Genomic DNA, 20,084 nt, shown 5'->3' on the forward strand with positions numbered 1-20,084 from the left:
CTTGGGATCAATGGCCATGTCTTTCTTATTTGACCCTGGATCCCCATCATCTAAGAATGCTAGCACAAAAACACTTTTTAAAAGTTTGCTAAGTGAATAAATGTGGTTCAGAAGCTATAGGGAAAATCTGTTATAGAACCACAAGCCAATATTGACATTTTGTAAAATCCATATAAGGATATTATTTCCTGAATTAGAATAAAATTTTTTTGTGATTCCAGTAAAAGAAAGCCAGGGTTTCTTGGAGAAATGCTAGAAAAGAGAAAATACAAGATAAGTCTGGAGCATCTTGTGTGTCAGAAAGAAAGAAAGTGATTAAAAAACAAAGGGTGGGTCATGTTAAAAGGGCAGAGGAGTCAATCTGAATGAGTTCTCAGTGGCCAAAGCTGGGACAACAGAGCAACAAAAGGAGGATTGATAATATTAATTTATGACCCAAAGAACAAAATACAAATCTATGGATTCACATTCACATAAATGATTGATAAAATGAATGAGGGAAAAGAAACAAAGCAGTACCAAAAAAAATCCAATTAATACATGTAACAGAAGGTATGCAGGAACTAGAAAGGCAACATTGGAACACCACGGTAATCACTGTTGCAAGCAAATCCCAGCAATGAATGCTAAAATTACTGGGCAAAACTTTAAAGATTTAAAAAAAAAAAAAGGAGTTCCCGTCATGGCGCAGTGGTTAACGAATCCGACTAGGAACCATGAGGTTGCGGGTTCGGTCCCTGGCCTTGCTCAGTGGGGGTTAAGGATCCAGCGTTGCTGTGGCTGTGGTGTAGGCCGGTGGCTACTGCTCCGCTTAGACCCCTAGCTTGGGAACCTCCACATGCCATGGGTGCAGCCCTAGAAAAGGGGGGGAAAAAAAAGGCTATCTGCACATTATCAGAATACCTCTCCAAATATTTCCTAATTACTGTAGTAACTTCAACTCATGTCCACAAATTCCTTGATATTTTTCCCTTTAATGTCCTTCACACTTCAAATGAAGGCTAAACTTAGTGACCCACTTCTAATAAACAGTGTATGGAAAGCAGAAAAACAGTAATTTCATAATGAAGAAACCTACTGAAATGTAACACTGTGGTTATATTAGGTTTAATAAAACATAGCGTTAAATATTAATTTCACTTATTTTATCACTTTTTTCAAGGTAGCTACCAGAAAACTTTAAATTATATGTGTGGTGCATATTATATGTGATTGGATAGTGCCAGCCTAAACAATTCTAGATAAAAGGTTAACTGTCTTAACCAAGTGATCAAGTTTAACATCACCAGTTACAACTGACAGTACTAGTGCACGTAAATAAGAAGGCAGGCACATCACTGCTGTGACACTCTTGCCCAAGTATCCATTATCTTAGCCCAATCATTAAAAATATCATAAAAACCAGTATTCTTTAAGGTGATGAAAAACAAGACTGAAAAACTATCACACATCAGGGGAGACTAATGCAACATGGGATCCTGGATTGCACCTTGGAACAGAAAAAAAGACATTAATGGGAAAAACTTAAAATATCCAAATAAAGTCTTGTAGTCTAGTTTAGTATTGTACCAATGTTAGTTTCTTAGGCCTGATGTATGTACCATGGTTAAGATTTTAACACTAGGGAAGCTAGATGAAGGGGTACCTAGGAATTCTGTACTATCTTTGATATTCTTGTATAAAATTATTTCCAAACAGTAAGTTGTTTTTTGCTTTTTTGTTTTTTGGTTTTTTTTGTCTTTTTGCCTTTTCTAGGGCCGCTCCCGCAGCACACGGAGATTCCCAGGCTAGGGGTCTAATCAGAGCTGTACACCACGCTGGCCTACACCACAGCCACAGCAACGCGGGATCTGAGCCACGTCTGCAACCTACACCACAGCTCACGGCAAGGCCGGATCCTTTAACCCACTGAGCAAGGCCAGGGACCGAACCCACAACCTCATGGTTCCTAGTCGGATTCGTTAACTAGTCGGATTCCTTAACTAGCCACGACGGCAACTCCCCAAACAGTAAGTTTTTTTAAAAGAAACATTTATAGGGAGTTCCCTGGTTGCCTAGCAGGTAAGGATTCAGTGTTGTCACTGCTGTAGCTAGGGTTCAATCCCTGGCTTGAGAACTTCCATATGCTGCAGGCACAGCCAAAAAAAAGAAGAAGAAGATCAATTACATTTATGTAATTTCAATTACATAATGTTAAACAGTAATAAATTCAGATTAACTTTTCTAGTTATCAAAGTGATATTCTAATGACTTTCACAATAATATAAAATCTTTTAAAAAGCTTTGAAAATATATGAAAATGTGTCCAACCTAGAATTCAATAAAAATTACACCCACTAGAACCTTCATGAACTAGTAATACTATACCAATTTATTTTTCTTGTGAGTATTCTCAAATAAGTAGCTAATTTAGATATCCCTTGGCTAAGACATTATGATGACATCGGCAATTTCCCCCCTCCTTGCAATGTCTTCTGATTTTGTCCATTAGCTATTTGGATATCAAATTAATTCCCCATCCCCACCCCCTAGCCTTCATACCCCTGTTCCCCACAAAAAAAGGAGCAGTACTAAGCTTGAGAGAAGAAAACCTGGATACTCCATTCTCTTCTAAATTTCCAACTGCTTTCTGCCAGAAAAAAGAAAAAAAAAAATCAGAAATGTGGTGGAGTTTGCAAGACTCTATGAGAAATAGCTGGTGTCACTCTCACCAATCAATCTATCAGCTCAACCTTCTCCCTTTGGTGCAGAGCTGGGCCCCTTTCCCTCTGAAACCATCATGTCATCCTTCATGCACTACATCCAGGGTTAAAATTCAATCCTGCTGTTCTGCTTAAAGTTCTTCACCAGTCCCCCATCACAGAAAAATGTCCTTATATCACAGCAAAGAAGTCACTTCATTTGATTTATCCCTGCTTACCTACTCTATCTGTTCTCATCACTCTCCAACTTACATAAACCAAACTGTTTGCCAGAAAAGACCAAATTGTTTGGCATCTTTATGCCCTAACATATATCCTTTCCTTCTTTAATACCCCTGACACATCTATTTTTATTATAAATTATTTGAATATACAGATTCTCAGTTAGGAGTTAATATGGGCAACACTTGAAACTTATGTTAGTATTTAAAAAATTATGAATGTGTGGAGTTCCTGTCATGGCTGAGCAGAAACAAATATGACTAGTATGCATGAGGACAAAGGTTCAATCCCTGGCCTCTCTCAGTGGGTTAAGGATCTGGCGTTGCTGTGAGCTGTGGTGTAGGTTGCAGACTCGGATCAGATCTGGCATGGCTGTGGTGTAGGCCAGGGACTATAGCTCTGATTTGACTCCTAGCCTGGGGACCTCCCTATGCCATGGGTGTGGCCCTAAAAAGACAAAAAAAATATGAATATGAACAGCATTTTCTCATAGTACTTAAGATATATAGTTTAGTACAACTTCTAAAATGTGTATGAGGTACACAAGGCAAAATAAAATCTAAACTGCTGAAAAATTCCTGGCTTTAGACAGCCAACAATCATACAATTAAGGGCATTAAAGAAAAATAATTCTCAAAAATGTGTTTGGTACTATTTAATTATCTCTATCCTAAAGTGGGACGTAACAAATGCACCTGAACTCAAAGATCAATGGACTAAAGAATACAAGCTGCTTCTTCAGATGTCTGAAAAATATTTTCTTTATAGCTAACCTGTTCAAAATTGAGAAAGTGTCAGAGAAATGCAAATATTTTCTTTAGGAAAAAACAGTTCGGGTAATGATTAACCTGCAAAGATCAGAACTGTACATTATCCATTTAATTTGGCTGAACACAGACTTAATTTTTCAGTTCTATGTGCAATCAAAGGGTCAAAGAACATTAAATCCAGAAGAGACCTCAGAGACCTAGTTCAATGTTTTAAAGATGAAGCAACTGAAGTCCACAAAGATTAACATCTCTTGGGTCACAAAAAGCTTTTTCTATGTGATGTTTTATTTTAGTGAACTGCTGAAATACAGCTCAAAATTATAGTTGTTCAGAATATTTAATATGTTAATGTTATTACATGCTAAAATAACTGTTTAGGAGGAAGGTGGTTCCTTCCTCAGAGATTAAGATACTCCCCAATATGTATAATTAAGCTATTGATAATTTTCTAATAGCTGCTCTCAAATACTGGCTTCCATTAACTATTAAATTAGCAGAATATTAAAAACAAAACCAACATAAATTGTATCAAATTCTTCACTATGTAACTCATTTTGAGAAGACAAACTCATTTGAATACCTATATTAAGCATAGACAGAGTTCACAAAAATCACAATTATTACCACATGAGGGACCTCAATTTTTCATTTTAAAAATGAATCTGTATTTGAAAATATTGGGAACCACAGGGGGGGAAGACCGACCCCCACACACAAAAAAGTGCCAGTTCTGGTTAAAAGAGAATTTTATGTGACTATATCTAGGTGGATTAAAGGCACAACCTCCCCAAATATAAATGAACACACTTTTTGTGAGAGGGTGGCACAGGGAGGAGGAGGCAGGAGGTGAAGAGGCTGGCAGCCTAGCAGCCCCATCTTTACTCAACTCTCATTCCCACAGCTCTCCCCTACTGCCACCAGGGACCTGCGAGCAGCCAGTTTTTATATGGCCTCTGGCCATGGTGGGCACCTTCCCAAACCAAACTTGCCAGAACTTCAAGATTTTTCCGAATGAAACAGAGAACGATGTAGTCCCTACTCTACAGCAGGAGAAAAGAGGATTAAAAACTGGCACTGGGGACTTCCCTTTGTGGATTAGCAGTTAACAAACCCAACTAGGATCCATGAGGATGAGGTTGGATCCCTGACCTCGCTCAGTGGGTTAAGGATGGGGCATTGCCATGAGCTATGGTGTAGGTGGCAGACATGGCTCAGATGTGGCATTGTTGTGGCTGTGGCATAGGCCAGTAGCTGCAGCTCCAATTCAACCCCTAGCCTGGTAACCTCCACAGGCCAAGAGTGCAGTCCTAAAAAGCAAAAAAAAACTAGCACTGGCAAATTAAGTTTTCTTCCATCTGAAGAAAGTGAATCTACTATGAGAAAATGAAACTAACCTACAAACAAACACAAAAGGCAAAGTTGTTAATTAATATTTCTGGTAGCTTTCAAATAGGTATGGGTGGCCCACTTATTGCTCTTCCTCATAGTTGAGTTATTCAATACATTTTGGATTCTATAAACCAATAAATATCTCTTTTTGGCTCGAGCTAGTCTGAATTGAGTTTCTACTGTACGATTAAAAAGAGCTGAATCATAAATCAACTATGGAAGGTTGGCCATGATTAATCCAGACAGAGTATCACAGGTAAATGAAACTAAAGGTAAACTACAAAATCTCCTGAACCTGTACAAAAACTTAAATGGGACTATCCAGCCAGCCCTCATTACTTGCCTTGAATGAAATATGTATCTTAAGAAAAATAAAGTTTTAACCTACTAGAATCTAACATTTATGATTAACACAAGCACATATCCAAATTGGTTCATCAATTATCCTTCTATATGGATTTTTTTGAAACCATTTATGTGGTTTCAAACACCATCTGTAAGTACATTCCTCCAAGAAAAGTGAACAACACTCGCATATGTTCCTGGGCCTCCAAACATAGATACCAGGGTAGTAAAGTCTCTTCCAATCCTCTCCTAAATGCTAACGTTTTAATGAATTATTTCCAGTTTTCTACTGAACAAAACCATGTAAGCTTATCAGCTGGTCACAAAAACATTACTGAGAGAACAATCCACTCAAATATTTCCTGAACACCTACAGGTCCTGTTTTAGGTCCTAGAGTCACAAGAAAGAGTCCAACCCTGTTCTCAGAGAGTTTAAGAGAATCGAGTTTTTAAAAAACCAACAATTAAGGCTATCTAATAGAGAGATAAGTGCTATGTGACTGAAAATGGCTAGGGAGTGAGCAACAACTTCACTGTGACCTCTCCATGCAACTTCTCTGAGGTGGTGGCAATGGAACAGAAACCTGAATGATATAAAAGAATTAGCCATATGACAATCTCAGAGCAAAGCTTGATGCAGGGAGCAAAGCAATTAAGGCGGTGAGACAGGAAAAAGCTTGTCCAGTGGGCGTGGACTAGTATGGCTGGGCACACTGAAAAAGGGGAAGAGTGAAACAGGATACAATTTGTGAGGTGGCCAAAGGGCAGATCATGCGGTGGTGGGACCCTCCCAGGCTAAGGAAAAATGGACTTTATACCAAGTACGATGGAAAACCCAGAGAAATGGGAAGGAAATGGACACTTATTGAGTATTTTACGTGGTGCCAGACAAAACAGCATGTACAAATGTTTCTGCCTCGCATTCTATAAAACCATGTATACATTTATGTAAATTATAATGTATTTATAATATTTATCAAAAGATCAGTATGCTGTACAATCTCAAAAAAAAAAAGCTACTTTTCCTGTTACTACCAGTTCTCACTTATAGGAAGTCACTTTTATGTTGATTTGTCAGACCAAACCAACTAACCAACCAATGTTATCTACAAGCAAAACATAAATGAATCATCTGGAAGAATGCAAGAAAGGCAAATGAGACTAGATAAAAAAAGGTAGCCAGCTATTCACAAGAGTATATGACCCCAAAAAGGGAACAAACTAAATAGAGAAGCAAGAAATTAAGGAGTTCCCGTCATGCTCAGTGGTTAACGAATCTGACTGGGAACCATGAAGTTGCAGGTTCAATCCCTGGCCTCGATCAGTGGGTTAAGGATCCAGTGTTGCCATGTGCTGTGGTGGAGGCCACAGACGTGGCTCAGATCCTGAGTTGCTGTGGCTCTGGTGTAGGCCGGTGGCTACAGCTCCAACTGGACCCCTAGCCTGGGAACCTCCATATGCCGCGAGTGTGGCCCTAGAAAAGACAAAAAAAAAAAAGAAAGAAATTAGAAAACAAGCCCAATACAAGAAGCTAAGAGCCTACAGATACAAAAGATTAAGTTATCTAACTTAAAAGCACTCTCTGACAGACAAAGGTTAAAAAAACTCAAAAGCTTCAAGATAAATTCCCTTTTCATTCTACTCAATAGTACCTTGCCTGTCCTAAGAACATTCAGAGGAAAATGAAAATATTAATCTTTTACATGTACTATCCTTAGTAATTTTTAAAATCTGCTGAATTTTAAATTGTTATTTATTAAGTACAAATATTTCTTAAAACACCACTGAAATACCATGGCAAGGCTTTTAGTTCAAAGTTTAAAACTGAAAATCTTCCCAGTTTGCAGAAAGCAACTCAACTATCTCCCTCTGATAAAATGATCATCTTTTATGTCTGAATAAACCTGGAGGAAAAAAGAGCCTTCTACTTTGGAAGGCTCCAAATGACAATAGAAATGCATCTACCAAGACATCGTATCTCCAACCTCCACTCCAAACACCCAATATCTCAAATTATCCTGGATATCTTCAAGAATAGCTAGAAGTAAAGGATGTTGCCCCAGCTCACTCTAACAACTGGGTGTTACCATCACCCAACTTCTACTCCTCCCATCTATAATCCTCCTCTATCTTACAACTCTGTCTCATCACCACTTACCATCATTAAATGAGAATGTAATGCCACTGACAGCCTACCCTCAACAGTAGAAACTCAGGGAGAAAATAGAGGATATTTCCAGGGTAGAAAGTGGGTAGTTCTAGGTCCGGAAAACAGGAGATCAGAATTAAGACCCAATCTGGGCCACGGAACCACCTGTACAGCAATGGCTAATTTAAAGAGACAAAGAATATAGAGTGTGCACATCCTCTAAGCCCTAAGGGAAGGCCATGGTGAAAGGTAAGAGCATCACAGATATACAGACTGAGCACACATGCTAAAATCAAGAACCAGGAGCAAGGGAAGAATAGCATTATCAGCATCAGGTAAGAGTCCTAATTAGGAGAAAATAAATAAATAAAAATGAAAAAATATCAGGGGAATAAACTAGAAAAAGTACATGAGTATTAGGAACACATGGACAAGTCCACGAAACACCCCAAATTCAAGTTTAACTGCTAATGCCGGGTCAAGGTCTTTCTTTCAACTCAGGTTTTGAGAATATTCATTGTCTCTACAGACACCAAAAGCAGGATGCAAGACTATCAAGCAGACCCTCACAAGTCTTACAGTAAGAACAGGAGTCCAAGGGTCAATGAATTTGTGAAAATGGACGGATCCCTTTTCTACTTTTGTATATTTCAATCATCCTCAAGGAGGCAAGGGTCTATACTAAGCAACCTATACCTCATTCAGAAAGCCTCATAGATTCAACTCAACATGAATGCAAAGTCTACATGTGACAGGCACTGGATCAGATACTGAGGATAAAGATGGATGAAATGCAACTGTCCTCAAAGAAGGTGGGGCCTAGTGAGAAAGAGTCAACAAATAACTCTCAATCAAAAAGAGGACTGTGCCAGAAACAAATGACCAGAGGTCACAGGCCAGGATGTTAATTTAAGGCTGTCATAGAAAAAAGCTTATTCTTCAATCATTCAGGGAGCCAATATGCTAAGGTAAGTTAGTTTTTATACAGTATAAAACAGTCTATCCAAATTTCTTTCCTAATGAGACATAAGAAACTTGGCATGTTATTCCTTTGTTAATAATCACTGCTCTTTATGAAAGGCATTCAGTGTTCTTAATCCAGAGCTGTTTGCACACTATCTCTTTTACATTCGCATTTATTAGCAACCAAAATTTATCCTTTGTATGCATACTTTACAAAAATTGGGATATTAGAACTTCAGAATCCAAATAGAGCTTCAGAATACTACCTAAAGACATTAGACCAATAAATGTAACTTATCTATTCCCTATCATTCAGATAATAATTCGTTTCTATTTTTGAATACTGATTCTAAATCCACAAACACCACACGTCTTTGAAAACCAATCTTTTCTAAATCCAGTTAATAAAACTGTTACTACTGATAAATAATAAAATCAGTTTTATAAAAGCATATTTATGAATGAATGAGTATAGTAAGTGAGTGTGTACCACATATTAAAGCAAGCATAATTTCCTGAAAACTTACTTCAGTATTTTCACACATATACATATCCTATGCTTTATCATATGGATTTCTTTTTTTTTTTTTTTTTTTTTGTCCTTTGAGGGCCACACCTGCAGCATATGGAGGTTCCCATGCTAAGGGTCTAATCAGAGCTACAGCTGCTGGCTTACACCACAGCCATGCCAGATTCGAGCCGAGTCTGCAACCTACACCACAGCTCATGGCAACACTAGATCCTTAACCCACTGAGGAAGGCCAGGGATTGAACCGCAACCTCATGGTTCCTAGTCGGATTTGTTTCCACTGCACCATGATGGGAACTCCTCATATGGATTTCTTAGTGAAAGTTCAACTCAGAGTTTGCAGAATGTGTAACATGAGTATTTGAAATGCCTGAGACACCCAAGCAGTGTCCACTGAGAGCCAGAGCAGTGCTGGGTCTCCTGGAGAAAGGGGGGAGCAAGTTCACTCTAAAAAGCAAAAAGACTTTATTGTATTAGCAAAGGTAGTAATTTTTCTTGAAACATGAAGATGTGACTAAATCCAATGTAAAATATCACTGTAAAACAATAAAAGTATTAGAGACACAATAAAACTCCACAGTACACATTCTCATTTAGATGAGTAGCTTAGTGGTCAGTTAGCTCAGTTGGTTACAGCGCGGTGCTAGAGTGAGCAAGAAAACCTCAGTCACCAAATGCAGTGTAGCCCTCTGAATTGGGAATGCTAACCATCCTGCTGAGGTTGCCACAGAAAGCAATATAGTTTATAGGAGCAGGGTCACTTTTCTGCTTCTCTCCTCAGCTGCTGGTGCTTCTGTTAGCTGCAGCAGCAGCAAGTAGTAGTTAGCATTTACTGAATACTTCCTATGTGCTGGCCCTATGACAACTACCTTACATGTGTTAATTATTTCAATCCTCACTACTGCTCTACATAGAAAAATTCCCATTTGTCAGAGTGAAAACCAAATGGAGTGGTTACATAATTTTCCAAAGCCATACAACTGATAAATTAGGGTCACAGGATTCAAACCAGGTATGCCTGGCTCCAGAGGCTGAGCTCTTGCCACAGTAACACCCTATGTAAGAGTTTCTTGCCAAACATCAGACACAGACCCTACCTAACCCTCTTATCTCTAAAGAGAGAGGCACTGCCCTTAGGAAAAGCTGGCATCAGGTCACAGTGCAGCAGAATTAGATGCACCTTTCCCAGAGGTTGTTCCAGCCTAAGTTGAAACAGAAGACAAGATCCTTTATTGGTAAACAGCCAATGAACTATTACAAGCAACACCAAATGCAAACCCAAATGGAATTAGAATCTAATACACCTGTCTCCTTGGAGTCAATAATACATACATCCAAATTCACAAGTTATGTTAGAAATTACACAATATCAGAATCTATAGTTCCACAAATCTCACTATACCAGAGACTATCATCATTATTGAAATTGACTATTACAGTCAATAAACGAGAACCCCAATTTTCACCCAATTTCCAAACCCTTGGCAAAACAGCACTTTTGAAATCAGGAAACACCTATATACTTTTCTATAACCAATACTTTTCTTTTAAAGTTTGCATTGAGTTAATTTCTAATTATCAACCTTGGCTAGATCTCAAAAATAACCAGTTCACTATCATTAAATACTACTGGTCTGATGACCCCCATTATGACACAGAACCAACATGTTTTAATCAGTGGCTCTAATTCTGCCAACTAATCTGAGAATAAAAATAATTGTTTGCAAAAATATACACGGTTCCAGCTCTTTAGGAACTGACTAAAGAAAGTGGCTCAGTGGGTTAAGGATCTGGAGTTGTCAGTGCTGTGACATGAATTTGATCTCTGGCCCAGGAACTTCCACATCTTCTGCATGCCACAGGCGGGGCCAAAAAAACAAAAAAACAAAAAAACAAGAACTGACTGGGAGCTCCCATTGTGGCTTAGCAGCTTAAGCACCCAACTAACATCCATAAAGATACAGGTTCAATCCCTGGCCTCACTCAGTGGGTTAAGAATCTAGAATTGCCATGAGCTGTGGTGTAGGTGTGTAGGTCGCAGACATGGCTCAGATCCTACGTTGCTATGGCTGTGGTATACGCCGGCAGCTACAGCTCCAATTGGACCCCTAGCCTGAGAACCTCCACATGCCACGGGTGTGGTCCTAAAAAAAAAAAAAAAAGAAAGATTAAGAATTCTTAACTGAATGTCTTGCTTTTTTCATAATTGTTACTTTTTTTGAAATAGTAATACTAACATAGTAAGATTCACACAGTTCAAAAGATCACCCACGAAATAAATTTATCCCACACCAGACCACATGATCTCCCCACCTCAACTCCCCAAAAGCACTGTTACTAGTCTGCTGTGTTATCTTCCTGGAGTCATCTGAGCATACACACACATCCTGTGTGTCCTTTCCTCTCCCTCTTTTTAAACTAAAATGGCAGAAGACTATACAATATCTTCTGCCTCAACATTTTTCATTTAAATGTATTTCTGACAAGATCCCATAAACACTAACAAGGAAATCATAAACATCAAAGCTAAACAAATCTGTAAAGAAACAATTCACACAAAACATCTCCCTCAGTAGTTAAAACTGGTGACTTCTGCTAGCAGGACATAAGGAAATCCAAGGTCAAATAAGCAATCCCCCTGAGGGTCTATAAGTTCTTGCAGAAGAATAGGAAAACTATTTCCCTGATACAGTAAAACTGCACTCCTAATCCCAGGATAGGATCTCACAAATGTATACCGTTTACTAAGGAAGACAGATAAAGGTGATTTAGAGAAAATCCATCACTTTAGTGGTTGAAAATTCTTTAAGTATATAGCATACTACATTTTAAAATAAAAAGGTGTCCAAAGGCATAGCTACGGCTACAAACAGCATCTAAAAATTCACAGAGGAATGATAAATCCTATCCCATAAAAGAATAATTATACAGAAAAAGAAAAAAAAGGTATTAAGGAAATTCATTATCTATTCCCATTACCTTATTTCAGAAACCCAAAGTAGATGACCCAAATGCTTTACACTGTCAGTTAATGACATCTGATAGCGCCAAAACAGAAATGGAACAAAATTAGTATATGCTCTATCCAATTAGTCTGTTCAAATTAAGGAGAAAGCATAAAATACCTCTCCCTAACCCATAAATTGTATTCTACTAGTAGTTGAAGTAACCACCAAAATATACTATTAAGAACTTCTCTGGCAAGGTGATTTCTTACACTAATGTCAAAATTTCCCTATTAGTCTGTGTAAGGCTATAGATTTTCATTCTTTAAAAACTCTAAGCAAATATTCCATAGATTTCTCAAAAAAAAAAATTAGATAACAAACCTCAGAATTTTTACACAGGAATTGACTGTATAAGTATTGGTAGAATGAAAGAACAAACTTTAGGTAGCATTTTATCTGAAACTCCCACACATTTCTACATGCCAAATGAATGACCAATGTTAACTATGGCTTTGTGAAAAATGGCAAAAATTGATTTGCTTAATACTGAATTGATGTTAAAATGCAACGCACCATTCAAGTAGATAAGCAGTAAGAACAAAAACACAAACATCCACTTAATAACCAAGTTACAATGCCTATCATTCAGTGTGCTAAAAAGGACACTATGAGAAATAGAGAAAGAAAGAACACACACACGCACTGGTACCAACTTTGATCTCAGACAAAATGAAAATAAAGATGTAGATTCATATCTAGTTCTTAAAAAGTAAAAATTCTTTACTTTTTGTTATAAAGTAATTAAAAATTTAAAATATCTCCTTTGTTGGAAAAAAAAAGTTTGCACATCCAAAATACAATTTCATATAAAGAAGAATTATTCTATTAAGATACTGGGATGACCATCTCTGACCCTTGTTCTGTTTTTTTTTAATTCTATCTCCTGAAATTTTCAATAGATAAAGAGGAAAACAGGTGGCAGACTCCTTGGTTTAAACATTCAATATCTATAAAGAGGAAAATAAAGACAAATTATTCTATTAAAATACTGGGATGACTATCTCTGACCCATGTTCTGTTTTTTTAAATTCTATCTCCTGAAATTTTCTATAAAGAGGATAACAGGTGGCAAACTCCTTGGTTTAAACATTCAATACCTATCCTTCCCCGTTCATTTTACATAAATACGTTTATTAATCTGGACACTCTTTTTAAGTTTAACTAAAATTTTTGGTCGTTCAGCATGGTCCTCATAGTTCAACTGTATTACTTCTGAGTTAAGAATCTAAGAGCTTACAAGCAGGGAAACATCCAACGCACTTTGTTTGATACTAAAAACCTTTTAAAACTCTGAATATTAAAAATTACAAGGACATAATACCAAATTAGTTACCTTTAGAATAAATTGCCCAAGTTGTTGGAAACTAATCTGCCACATCTTTACCATAAAAACATACTGAAGAGTGATGGCTACAGGACACTCTTCTGGTAGACTAAACCCACTTATTATTCTGTGTGATAGATGTATGTTTAATATATTCATAGCAATGGCTCAAATGGACTCCAATGCGGTCAGAGCTGAGAGCTAAAAACAATCTTATTTAGACATACTACTGAGAAAATAATGAGCAAAAAAGCGTGAGGATTAAAAAAATAAAATCCAGAATCTTAAGTTTCATAACAACACATAAATAAACACAAGACATGACTTCTAACTGGACTACGTTGTTCACCAGGACTGTGGTGAAATATTAAGAAGATAAAACTAAGCATTTTCACTTCACTCTAAATGTTGACTAGATTTTTTTTCCGTCCTTGTCAACAGTGGCAGCATCGAAATTCAAACAGTTAAATGTGGCTATAGTACAACTAAACTCTGAAGGCCTAATTCAAAAAGAAGCTTCTTCCACATCAAGAGTGAAAGAGGACTGTCACTACTCTCATTTTAGCATGAGCCCTCAAAGAAACAATCCATTTTATCATAAAGATAGTATAATATAAAAGTTAAGAATTCTGTGAAATACTTTAAGGAAAATGGGCCTTTCCTTCAAGAAACTTAACATGTAGTTTAGACAATGTGACGTATACTTAATAAATAATTACAGAATCTGTGCATTCATTAAACGCAATGAATCTCAGAGAAGAAATATCCTGAGTCAGGATGTTCAGAAAAACTTCATGAAAGAAGTAGGATAGAAACTAGGCTATAAAATGGACAAAGGGAAGGAACAGCATGTGCAAAAGCAGAGGAGTAATGAGTGTGGCAAAACTACAGTATTTGATAGGCAGGCAAGAATCCCAGTTGGAGAAGAGTGGGAAATAAAGTTGAATAGGTATTATGGAGCCTTAAAAGCCAGATTTAAAGCATAATAGCTACATCCAGTTGGGAAAGGGAAGCCATTATGGGTTCTCAGACAGGGGAACTAACATGATGAAACCAATATTTTAAATAAATTATACTGTTACTAGTTAGAGAAGAAAGGATGCTCAGGGCAATCTACTAGAAAGTAATGCAATAACCCAGAAAACTCAAACGAGTCCTTAATGCCTTCCTTCACTCACTGGGAAAAGACTGCTAGTTAAGAACACTGGCCTAGAAGGCAGACACACTAGGCCTAAATCCATCCCTACACCCCTTACTATCTGAGCTTTGGTTTCCTCATCATTCATCAGAATACCAGATAATCGGACTGCCACAAGTACTCAATCATGGGCCTGACACAGTGAACTCTAGTAGTAGTTAACATTACTGCTGAATTAAGAATGGTAAAAAAAAAAAAAAAAAAGGGAAGGAAAAATAAGACAAGGCTCACAGATATCTGAGGAACAGAAAGAACCTCCAAGCAAAACTGTCTTGACAGCAGCTGAAAATATAGAACAAGAACACAGATGAAAGGATGAGGAAGGAGAAAACAATAACCTACTTAATCACTCCAATTTAAAAAGCAAATCCTAAGTACTGCCAGACCCAGCCTAGAAAAATAAAATCTCTTTATTTAAAGAGTTCGAAAATGTTTCAAATGGTTCAGATTTTAAAAGTCCAAGCTCAAGTGACAGAATAGCAACAAAGGCACAGAAAAGACCCACTACTGTACTTACACCAACTTGGTAATGTTCCCACTTAGTATTAAAATCCAATCTAATGTTTCAAGTAAGCCTTCAATCACCACTTCAAAAGTAAATAAATTATGCTGATCATGTATCAACTATTTTGCCTAAGAATTCAGGAAATAAAACTGCCAAATACCTTCTTTGACACTATGCCCCTACTTAAATAACAAACAAAATGTAATACAAAAAAGCAAATTTCAACCCAATTTATCAACATTCCAAACTTACATTTCCATGATGCTTGTTTGTCAGCTTCTGTTCTCAGCAATTTACATACACAGTTCTCTTATTCCTCTCAACTCTAGAAGTTGACTGTCCCTTTACACAGAGCAGGAAACTGAGACACAGCGGGTGTTACTCCCCTTGAGTGACAAAACTAGTAAGGGACAGAGCCCAAGTTTGAAACCAAGCAGTTCTCTTCAAGAACCCCTGACAGAATCGATACGCTGCACAAGAAGACTTTTATGAGTTTTCTCCTACAAGTTTTCAGGAACTTTTATTTGCTTTTCCTTAATTGTACGTATGGAACCACATCTTATTTCTGCTGACAGTATGTGGAAAGGCTACAGCACTGCTGTCAATCTTAATGTAGGAAATACAGCAGTTGACCAGAAGATTGCATCTTATTAAGCAGTTCTAGAGTTAAGCCAATGCCATTTGAGCCCCATATATAAATTTCATTTATCCATGCAATCATTTGACCCAGTTGGTAGAGACCCTAACTACAAAATTATAAATTTGAATAAAAAACACTAGTTTTTGCAAGGATAACTGTAGACAAGACTGACAAAACAGCTGAGAAATTTTGGCCCAGTTCAGTCATCTAAAAACATGGACTACGGCTCAGACACACCTAGGTTTGAATCCTAGTGCTCCTTTGATCATTTTGTGGCCTTGGACAAATGAATTAACTTACCTGCACCTTGCTGTTTCAATAATCCACAAAAAGAGCCCAATACTACCCACTTCATAGGATTAGCCTGAGGTAAAAATGACATAGAAAGCACCTCACACCTTTCTTACAGCTGAGCTGAAGCAGAATCCTTTCCTTGGACTCTGTTAACATGGCAATTAATTGTACTCTTAGGGAGTCCATTTCCAGAGGCAGTGAATAGCAAACCTCTCCAGCATGACCTCCTTCACAGGTTGTTCTGTTCTGTTCTCTTTTTTAACTTCAAGTATCTGTTGGTGATAGAGCAGGAGATAGGGCCATGGTGGTCTCCAAATCAGTGAACTACCATTTCTCTACTACACAGCACCCCCCCCCCGGGGGGGGGGGTCCTTAGCCCTTCAATACTATGTATATTTATAACTGTCTCAATGTTAGCTGCTTTCTTCTTTTGCATTTCATTGACTTATACTTTAAATGTCATTTATGAAATGAGTCAAATTCTATGTACTAGAAAAATACAAAGTCCCAGACAGTGCCAATATTTTTGCCGTCCTCTCCTCTGACTTCCTTACTAGTCACATTCTTCTCAATTCTTTTTATATAAATAACACAGAAACTGAACAAACCCAACAAATTATTTATACTAACTTCATCAAAATGCATCAAGTCAAAAATTCTTTGTAGTAATAATTGCTGGAGTAAATTGGAGGAGGAGTCCTGTCAGCTACTTATTTGATAAAGTGGTACTTATATTTCACTGCCATATAAAAACCGATTATTCATTCAACAGGTTGCCATTCAAAAGGTCCATCAGTCATATTTCTATTTACCAGTAACCCCTGTGTGTTAAGCTTCTACCCCATCTGCTTGATAGGCCCCCAGTACAGAGGAAGCAGTGATCTCTTGGTAGGAATGTATCACAGTAATCATGACAAATCTTAATTTGATATTGAGATGTTGAGAATACGTAAAAGTTATTAAATATTTAACACTTCTTTGAAGCAACCAATTAAAAAATACAACCTTCAAAAGGGGCCATTCCATTTACCAAGGGTGTCTCCCATATTAATAACCAAAGTTGATATATGCTGGAAGAAAAATCATAAACTGGTGATGAGCTATGAAACAATTTTTATGCCATTAGTAAGTCCCTTAATTAAGTTCCTTAACAATAAAAAAAAAAAAAAACTTTTTTCAATGTGCATACTATTTTCATCCCCCACACAGCTTAGTATTTTGTCCTCTAGGTCTGATTTTAACTACTCAAATGGCAAAAAATAGTAATTATCTATGTATGGACTTAATGGTTATGATTACATATATCACACAGTACATGACAGCAGAAATGGACAAAACATCATATTCCAAAGAAGCAGAAAAACCTGATTTAAGAGCAAAAAGTATAAACAGGAATCACGAGCCTAACCACTCTCAGGCCTATTCTCCTTCTGCTGCCCCTCCTCCACAGGTAAATGCTAACTATTTCTAGAACGTGCTCAATGATAATTTCCGAAACTTGCTTGCCATGAACTCCCACGATACAACCCTACACACTGTTTTCATGGAGACAAAGCTGCCCTATTTCCCTAGACTATAAACTTGTTATAAATGGTGAGAACATACAGTCCCAGTAAGTCAAGATTACAAAAATACACCAAGCAACATGGATCTTATTTAACAAAAATGAAAATAAACCACATTGGGAAAACAAAAAAGTCACCCATTGTACTTCCAATGTGTAACCAAGATATATATTACAATTTCTTTAGGTAAGTAAATGAAAACACCACCAGGGCCTTATATCCGATAAAGGAGTCTTTAAGAAAAACGGGGGAAGGGGGGATGATTATATGGGGGAGGGGAAATCAAACCATTCCGACTAAAAATAACCCATCATTTCACCCACCATATTTTATTAACAAGCTTGTTTAGATTAGCATAAGGGTCTTGTTTGGAAAACAAGAAAGCCAATAGTCAACTTCCCTCAGTCAACTGTAAAATCACATATGTACTAAAACTCTTCACCTTGGTGCCTGCACAGTACACGGTTTTAAGTAAACTCCGGACACTGAGAAAGAGCAAGTTTTAAACTAGGTTCCAACACTTTTGTAAATTTTAATCACCAAATTATTTTCGACAATGTTATTAGATAACCTAAAAACGGGAGGGTTTTTTAAGAGCCATTACAACCAAAATTTCACGTGAAACACCATTTTCACAAACCTAAATTTATTCTCGGTTGCCACTGCAAAGTGATGCCTGTTTGAGCAAATTAGGAACTTCCAAAAATACTGAACACGTTAACACATGCATGGCTTCCCTTGAACTGCCATTTCAGATTAATATTTCACTTAAATAAAAGTCTGTTTCTGTTCAAAAAATGACATCGGTTGCAAAGAGGAAGTTACCAAGAAACCACCCTCACAACGTGGCCTTTACACTGTCAGAAAATAATGTGACTCTGAGCCACCCAAAACTTACCAGGAAGCTGGCAATAACTTTGCCAATTCTACACTTCTGAACCCAACTTCAAAGTGGCTCTATCAAATATCTTCTCCAGACGATAAAAAGCACTAAGTTACAAACAAACACGTCCAGGAGTGCGGCCCCGCCGCCGCGCGCCCCTCCCCCGCCCGCGCCCCCGCCCGGGACGCACGGCCCTAACAGCCACCCGCAGCCCCCCGCACGCCGGCCGGGGTCGCCGCGCCTGGGCCCGGGCCGCGCCGGGGGAGGGGAGCGGATTTCCATTGCTGCCTAAGGTTTAACAAAATAACACGCACAGTAGAGATCCCTCTCCCCTGCTAAAAATAGGCTATAAAGGAGTCGGCCTCATGATGGCTCCTTGATTCAATTTGCTGCACATTCCTTCCTGAAAGCCTCCCCCTATACAACACACACACACACACACACTCACACACAAAGGGGGTGTAAACGGATGAAGGGTGGAAGATGGGGAGAAGGCCGAGGTGCACATTTTCGGGGACAACAGCATAATAAGGGTGAGGATCCCCCGGGACCAGGAAAGGGTAGGGGGTGGGCAGGCACGTGAGCATTTCAAAGAAGCCTGAGAGAGCTAAAAGGGGGGATGGGGCACCCTAAATGCCTTTCCTTTCTCTCCCTCCCCCACCAAACCCCCAGCTCCCCGAAGGGCCAAGTTGAAAATGCACGTTCCACTTGAGCCCATCCCCCCGCCGGCCGGCGCCCCCGAACTACCTCCGCCCGCGCCCCCCGCCCCGGCCCGCAGCCCCCACCCCGGGGTCCGGCCCCCGGCGCTTACCTGGAAACGGTGGCCTCCGACGCGCTCCCCCCTCCCGGGAATGGAGGCACAAGGAAATTCCCCTCGTCGCCGCCGCCGCCGCCTCCAACCACCCCCAAAATAACCCCTCCGGGGGGTGAGAGGCAATTATAACCCCGGCAAGCGGAGGGCGCGGGGGATGGGCGCCGGGCGGGCGGGGGCGGGGAGCGCGGCGCGGGTCCCCAGGTGGCGAGCGGAGGTGCTCCCGCCGCGGGGGGAGGGGCGGGGGCGCACGCGGCCGGCGGCGGGGGGAGGCGGCGCGCGGGGGAAGGGCGCGAGCGGGGAGAGGAATTGAGGCAGAAGGTAAAAGCTGTTACTAAGGGAAAGAGCCAAACGGTTCGGAGCAGCCAACGGCTCAGACACTCAACACTGGGGAGAGAGGAATGGGGACCAGCCAGGCACAAATGAGCTCGCGAGGCCCGCGGCGGCGGCGGCGGCGGCGGCGGCGGCGGCGGCGGCGGCGGCGGCGGCGGCGGCGGCGGCCGCGCAGCAAAACAAACCCGAGCGGCCTGCGCCGGGCGGGCGCGCGGGGGAGGGGCCGGCGGGGGAGGGGCGCCGCGGACGCGGGGAGGCGGTGGCGGCGCGGCTAGGGGGGCCTCTGCTGGCCCCGCTCCTCTCCCCGCCCGCCCGGGGCGGTGGCGCTGGGGGGGCTGGGCGGGTTCGGCGCAGCCTTTTAAAAAGAAAGAAAGACCCGCAGGCGCCCCGAGGCGCCACCGGGCCCGGACCGCCCCGCCCCCACCGCGGCGCGCGGCCGGGTGCGGAGAGGCCT

The 20,084-nt window shown here is 39.8% G+C and overlaps 2 protein-coding genes across 23 annotated transcripts in view; one reads left to right on the forward strand and one right to left on the reverse strand.

Moving 5' to 3' along the window:
- TBL1XR1 (TBL1X/Y related 1) overlaps window positions 1-19,643 on the reverse strand; it is a 175,964-nt gene extending 156,321 nt beyond the window's left edge. For 7 of the 10 annotated variants that reach the window (XM_021071210.2, XM_021071199.2, XM_084990355.1 and 4 more), the window contains exon 1: window positions 18,502-18,655. The gene's annotated coding sequence lies outside the window, so the exon portion shown is untranslated. Of the gene's footprint in view, window positions 1-18,501; window positions 18,656-19,297 lie in introns of those variants that run through there. The other 3 variants (XM_021071211.2, XM_021071208.2, XM_084990354.1) reach the window with 1 other exon arrangement.
- Window positions 18,933-20,084, forward strand: part of LOC106505748 (uncharacterized) — a 1,225,997-nt gene continuing 1,224,845 nt past the window's right edge. For all 13 annotated transcript variants that reach the window (XR_014824369.1, XR_014824361.1, XR_014824366.1 and 10 more), the window contains exon 1: window positions 18,933-19,019. The gene's annotated coding sequence lies outside the window, so the exon portion shown is untranslated. The remainder of the gene's footprint in view (window positions 19,020-20,084) is intronic.

The sequence above is a fragment of the Sus scrofa genome, chromosome 13, assembly GCF_054392235.1.
Source record: "Sus scrofa isolate SSC_HxYL_T2T_F1_AM1 chromosome 13, Sscrofa_HxYL_maternal_Yorkshire_Landrace_v2.0, whole genome shotgun sequence".
NCBI lineage: Eukaryota > Metazoa > Chordata > Mammalia > Artiodactyla > Suidae > Sus > Sus scrofa.